Source organism: Chaetodon auriga, chromosome 9 (assembly GCF_051107435.1).
Source record: "Chaetodon auriga isolate fChaAug3 chromosome 9, fChaAug3.hap1, whole genome shotgun sequence".
NCBI classification, from domain to species: Eukaryota; Metazoa; Chordata; class Actinopteri; order Chaetodontiformes; family Chaetodontidae; genus Chaetodon; species Chaetodon auriga.
In genome coordinates this window covers 4,235,032-4,242,292 of record NC_135082.1, presented here as the reverse complement: position 1 = coordinate 4,242,292, position 7,261 = coordinate 4,235,032, and the positions used below count along the sequence as shown (strand labels likewise).

The window sequence follows — 7,261 nt, the reverse complement described above, 5'->3', positions numbered from 1 at the left end:
ATCATAAATACCAAAACCTAATAGCAAAAAACATTGGTGAGGTGATCGTCGAATATCAGGAACAAATTCGTTGAACTTTTGAAAACGTGGAAAATAACAAAAAAATAATTTTGTAGTACAACATAACTTCAAGTTGCGATGAAAATAAGATCCCGCAGGGTTCAGCACGATTTATTTTAAACGAAACATGATTTGTACCAATATAAATATTCAGCATATATAAATATGCTGGTATCCCATTTTTTCACCACCAGGGGATGTAGCTCAGTGGTAGAGCGCATGCTTTGCATGTATGAGGCCCCGGGTTCAATCCCCGGCATCTCCACGTTTTGACCAACGACTTCATGCGTTCACAGCGACTTACATTTTCCGCTATCAGCCATCCACCAAAAAACTACTTATACGTAGTGCTTCAAGTCCCATACTCCCTCCGGAGTTTGTATTTCGTTTTCAATTTTTATATGTATTTTATTTTTGTTTATCTATTCTCTTCTAATCTTTCTTTCTTTCTTTCTTTCTTTCTTTCTTTCTTTCTTTGAAATGTATGATTTTAATGTATTTTTATGCTTCTGTAAAGCACTTTGAATTGCATGGTGTATGAATTGTGCTATACAAACAAATTTGCCTTGCCTTGCCTTGCCTTACTTTTGATACTTTAATTAGTAGATAATACTTTCCACTTTATTCTTTTTTTTAATCAAAGTGTCATTTTCAATGCAATACTTTTATTTGTATTTGTAGTATTTTTATAGTATAGTATTCATACTTTTAAAGCATTTGAATTTGAATTTGACCTGTACACCATGTAATTCAGCTGTAGAGTCACAAAGTAATCTGGTGCAAAATGTGCTGCAAAAAAAACGTCTGTGGCATTCATCACTATAATTTCCAGTATTGGACATATGAAGAGGGGTGTGGGTAACTCTGTAAGTAGTCTGTAGACAGTCTAACTGTAGCAAAGCAAGGTTAGCTTGACCATTACTGAAACACGTGCTATATTATTATCCCATAACTACTTCATTTACTGCTGCCCAGCCAGTGACAGTGATGTCTGAGGTCAGTGGACATGTGTCCGTGAAAAATGTGGGCTGTCTTTTTCTTTGGATTGTCTGTTCTACTTCAATCATTATCCAGTAAACAGCCACTAAAGGTAAGTAATTTGAGTGAAATACCCATAGAATCTTTTTTTTTTTTCATCAAAGGCCAAGACAAAAATGTTGCAGTTTTTCGTTTTCTAAGTAAGCACTTTGTTGTGGGTTTCTACTTAAATCACTACATAAGATGGCATTTCATCATAAGGCCAAATGATGAAATTCCATTTTAAGTAATTCTTTGCTGAGAACTGAGCATTGACATAAACAAGACCCCAGCAGTGCACATCATCACTGTCCTCTCAGCTATGACATCCACATTAGTAATCATAGTATAACACTGCTCTCTTTGTGGACCTGGAGCCTCAACCTTTCCTCTCCTCCACCCAAAGCCCCTCTTGTGGTTTACTACCATTTGATCACCAGCCACCACAGGTCAGCCTCATCAGACCAGCGTCAGGGCAAAAAAAAAAAAAAATCAGAGCAGCTCCAACCTCAAAATGTCTCATCTGTATTGGCCTTTATCAGTCAAACTGCAATGCAGATGTGTACAGATGGATGTGCACCCATGGCTGCAGTACTTCAGAGGGAGTCATTCAGAGAAACAGAGACACCATGCAGTCTAAAAAGGGCATTAAAGTTGCTCTGGACAACAGCAAGATGAGGCCCACAGACACAGTTCCAGACACACAGCTCCATTCATATATTTACCAAGATCCCCTCCCAAGTCACCAACCCAGCATCCATCATCCGTTACCCACAGTGACCTTTGACCTGTCCCAGCAGCTGCATTCATGAGGAAGCAGCCTGTTGTCACAGTGACAGAGGAAACATTTAATCTCCATTTGCCCCGGGAACGTAGAAACTGCCCCACTTGCTGCTGCTTGTTAAAGATGGCCTGCAGAGTTTTCTTGTACACAAAAAGATGTTATGTTTGCATTTAGTATTACTGACCAAGATGCATTGTGTGTATATTCAAGGTCTAACAAATGTGATAAATACATTTCCGTTTACGTAAAACATTTGCAAAGCAGATTTTTCTTCAAGGTTTGAAACCTGCATTGTTTAAATGCAAATTAACTCGCTTGCAGCCTTCCTCTTCTTGGTAGGTTTATTGGAGACTTACAGTAAAGACAGCTGCCTAGAGAGGCTGGACAGGTGTTGAAGGGCACAGAGTCTGTGAGCCATACAGCCTACACAAAGAGCAAACAAGGCCAAAGTTCCACAGACCAGTAGAGTCAGTTGATGATTTTCTGTAGTCCTCATGATAGGTAGCCCTTTTCACATTACAAATAGTCATTTAATCCATTGATAGTAACATCTTGATTAGTAGAGAGAGACTTAAAGCTGCATTCACAGATTGTTCTTTTTCTGCGTGGGGATAATAGAATGAGCCTGAAACACAATGCTAACATAATGTCACATTATGATGGTGATGTAGTGAACTTGTTAGCAAACAGTTGCCTTATATGTAATAGATACAGAGCAACATTAGCGTTTATTTGCTCCCAGAAAACACAAACAAATCTATTCTCTAGCTTATTTTCTATACTCTTTTTATAGTCCATTGAATTTCTTAATGGCTTTTATGGCTCGTGCAAAGCATCATGAATTGCTTGGTAATGACACCCGAGCCAGCGTCATTCACTGAGGAAGACTGTGAGATGTGGTTTGGTTGAAAGCTTTGAAAAAAGTAGTAGTAGTAGTAGTAGTGGTAGTTGTGGGTTGAGATTTTGTCACATACTGTCTGCAAGGCCAAGAATGATCCCCCAAGTTCAAAAGCATGTTAGTATGACAGTGAAACTCCCTGGAGGAAGAGACCATTGGCAAAAAAACAAAACAAAACAAAAAAAACAAAAAAAACACATCATCACCACAACAATCTATTAGAAACACACAGTGACAACATCTGAACTGAGTGGAGTGGAGAGCAGGGTGCTGTGAACAAACCCGCTGGTCACAGTGATTCCACTGTGTTTGTGTTTTCTGTGTTTTCCAGTTTGGACTCTAAAGGCAAAACCAGAGAACTCAAAAATGGACAAAAACCTTTTTTTTTTTTCAGAATGTCTGCAACAAATGAAGTAAATCTACGCAAACAGTTGTAGCAAATATGAGCAGCTCAGAGAAGGCTTGTTGAAGAGCATCAGGCAGTCACTGGATCTGCCTGTCCTAGTTCAGAAACAGATCAGAGGAGTCAGGTTTCCTGCAAAAACATCACATCAGCCCTACATGTGCTTTTACTATTAGCCATTGTCCCTCAGCAGACAAAGAGGAGATTAGATGGAACTTAATGATCCCAGTGGGATCGCTTTGGCCGCTGATAGGAACAGGAGTCAGCAAAGAAAAAAAGAATATTAGTATTGACGTGAATCAGCGTGCAGCAACATGGAAAGCATGAAGTATTGCAACATATGTTATGCTCTTGTCAAGCTTTCCAGCTGGTGATTTCACATTGTGATCTCTGCTTTTTAACTTCGAATTTATCGGGATGAATGTCTTAATGGCGAGAGTTTACTAGAATGATTTTGTTATACTTAAATAAAGAGGTCAAAATGTTGGTAGTGTTGACCCTCTAACAGATGGTCCAATGGCTTAAACACAAAGGAAGGACGTGAGGAAAGACAGGAAACACAGATAGAGATCGAGAAAGACAAATCTCCCCATCTTCATTTTAGTTTTTAGTTTTAATCCATGCATTAAGAGGATTGTGTGTAAAATGTTAATGCCATCATGAGAGAAGACACACATGAACATGCAGATGTTGCAGGCAAACACGCACGCACACACACAAAATCTAAACCCATCTTTGCTGTGTAACACACAGTAATCCTCCCTGGATCAAACACAGGATTCCAGATTCAGAGTGCCGTGCTGGAACTAATTGCTTTAATCTCAGAACAGAGGAATCGTATGAAATAAAAGCATTCATTTCCATTTGTTTTAAATATTTGTTGGGGTGTGAAGCTGACAGATGAAAAGAGAGTGACAAAGAGGGAACTGAGGCACGAATCAAAATCTTCTCAAGTGAGTGGAAGACGCCATTTCTGCAAATATGTGAGCCTACATTTGTCATGGCAGTGTGGCAGTGGGTGGGGTAGAGGGTGGGGGTTAGGAGCTGGGCTTTGAGGGAAGAAGCAAGAGAGGAGAAAGGATCCATCTGTTCCTATAGTGGCTGAGGACGGATGGAAAGGAGGAGGAGGAGGAGGAAGGTAAGCCTGAAAACATCTTTCTCTTTATTGTGAAGTGAATTTTGAACATGTTCGTGCTGTGTGCAGTTTATCTGTTGGACTAGACGTGTTTCAAATTTCGTGTAAGTTTATCTGATGTATGTTGCAGTTAAAGGTTGTAAATGTAGGAGGCCAGTGCCAGATGGCAACAATATTGCATGTGTCAGGGTCAGCATCATCAGAATTACTGTACAGCCTGGTGCAGTGAAATAGCGACAGAGGTTCTGTTCAGCTATTTAGTCACAAAGGAAGAGGGAAAGGAAAAGTTTTAGAATGTGTGCCCACCCACCCCACAAGATTTTGACCAGACACCAAATAGAAGTTGAATATAAGTCAGTTAATTCTTGTCTGTAAATTTCATTTTGCACAAAACTTGAAATCCTTTAGATGTAGCCATGGTAACTGCCAAGAATTTGAATTCTGGTGAAGATCTTTTTATTTATTTGTCTTGCCATAAATCTAGTCAGCATCCTCAAGCCACAGTGATTTTTAACCAGTGATCTTTGTCAGAGTCAACACATTCAGTGAAAATGACCTCTACAATTTTTATTAGTTCTTTGGTGCATTTTTATTAATGGGAAGGAAAAAAAAAAAAAACACAAAATGCAAAACAAAAACATTTTCTTACTTTCTGTTTTTCGTTTCTTTCTCTGTAAATAATTTCTCAAGCTAATTGCATAAACAAATAAACTGTATTTTTCTGTGAACTGTGGAGAAAATGACAGTGTAATGTGAACATGATGAATCCAAACAGGATTATCACAAACTCTGCAGTTCCCTTCAGCTCTATGGAGCGTTTTAGCCTCTTTCAGCAAATTGTTTTGGTTTTATGGATCACATCTTTACTATTTTGGGACAGTCTCATCACCATCAAGCTGATAAACTGACAATGTGCTGCCCTGCTCAGCACTAAACAGCACAGCGACAAAGTTTGCACCTTGAGGAGCTAAGCAGCTAACGAGCCAGACACTCTTCACTTCAGAGTGAATACTGAGCCCACGCTTGCGGTCAGAAACACACCAGCTAAAGCAGTCTCACTTTAACACTTACTTTGTTTAAGAAATAAAAACATTTGATCTCTATTAACTATCAAAAAGATTTCATGTAATAAATCCCATTCAGCAATATTGAAATAGAAGTACCTCCATGTGAGATTCAGTGACTTTATGAAAGAAAAATCCAGAGGAAGCTCTGAAGCAGTGTGTCAGGGGTCATGGCCAACCAGACAACGTGCACTTACTTCATGTATGTGTGGCTAAAACCCACACGTTCTACTTTTTCGCAAAAGAAACATGGTGTATTTTAAACATTTATTTCACCAAATTAGGTTCATATTACCTTTGATTTCAGAGAGACTGTTTGTTGGTTTTGCATCAGTGTACTCCTCTTGGCTTCCTCCTTCTACTCTTTACTGCTTTAATCTCATTACTTCAACACTGTTCTCCTCATCCATTCATCTCTCCCTTTCACTCTGTCTTCTCTGCCCCCCATGCTTTAAGTGAAATGGTATACCCTCTAACTTAATTAAATGAAGCATCTTCTGACTGACATGGACACACACACTCACATTCACCAGTGTCCTGTACAGCAGTCAGCGGTACCCTCCCCTCTGTATTTCATGGTAATTTCCCTCCATCTTCTGATTGCATCTGGGATATTGTCTCCCCAGTGGGAATACAGTTTGGACGTTTCCCGTCACCTTCATTCACTGACGCTTTAACTCATTCATGCTGTTGTGACATTGGATGTCATGTTGTGTTTCCTGATCCTACAATGAGAGAATTCAGTCATTTGACCAGGAATAATTTGAGCAAAAGCCAAAGCAGGTTAAAGGCATTCATTAAATTCATTAGTGCATTCTTGCTTGGGTAATGTTAGTGAAGACACTGATGATTAGAATTGCATCCTCTATATTTGTGATTTTTCAGCATCAGCTTTAAAGGCCAGTTATGTGAGTACACACAAGGATTTTGACTAAACATTGCGCTCATCGCACTTGCATAGAAAAAAAGAACATACAGCTCAACAAGGACAAAAAGAAAAAGAAAAAACAAAAGACTGAACAATAAGTTAAGTAGTGCAAAAATAATAGAGACAAAGAATGATGAGGCAACAATGTATACAATGAAATTTACAATGTGCAGGTGTTTATGTTGACAGTGAAGGTGGGTGATGACTGCACATGTTAAAACGGTGTGTTGTTGGGTGATGGTGGCCAGTCAGCGGGTATTTTGGTGTCAGAGGGTTGGTGACACTGATGGACGGATGTTAAATGGAATTTACAGAAATCCAGAGAGGATTTGGGTAGAAATGATTTTTGGGCCAGATTTGGGGCTTGAAATGTTGCACTTGTAAGGCAGTAAAACAGACCTTTTAAAGAGAGCGTGTAGTGGTGTTATGAAATCTGCCACCTCTATGGTACAATCTATCACAAATAATTATCTCCTGAATCTGCACCTCTCCTCAGTTTTCTGGGAGCATTATATGGATTTTCAGCTCATTGTTAACCTGTCTGGCCCACAACTTCTCTGTTTTGGTTCACTCTCACCGCTCACACAGTGTTGCTTTTGGCCACAGCAGGGAGCAGTTTTCGGAGAAGCTGCTCTAAAAACCGACTGTACGCTACCTGCTGAGCACCAACCAGCAGACAGACACACTTACAGCCCAGCTGGTGAACACACTGGGGCATTTGGCAGCTTAACAGCCAAATATTTTTCTCAGGAGTTGGTGGAGAACAAAAATAGAGCTAAAAGAGAGTAAACATTGGAATAATTTATTGCAGTATACAGCCATGCTAGCAAGTCTGTCTGGCTATAGGCTACTCACATGCTAAGACACTAGCAATGATAATGTTAACATGACGATGTTTAACATGTATAATATGTGCTGTATTTACCATCCTAATTCAGTGTTTTACCATGCCAATATTTTCTAATCCATATT

General features: G+C 39.4%; 1 non-coding gene across 1 annotated transcript; it reads left to right on the top strand.

Moving 5' to 3' along the window:
- Window positions 1-253: 253 nt before the first annotated feature.
- trnaa-ugc (transfer RNA alanine (anticodon UGC)) lies at window positions 254-325 on the top strand. The gene has a single exon. It is a non-coding gene; the product is annotated as a tRNA-Ala (tRNA).
- The last annotated feature ends 6,936 nt before the right edge of the window (window positions 326-7,261 follow it).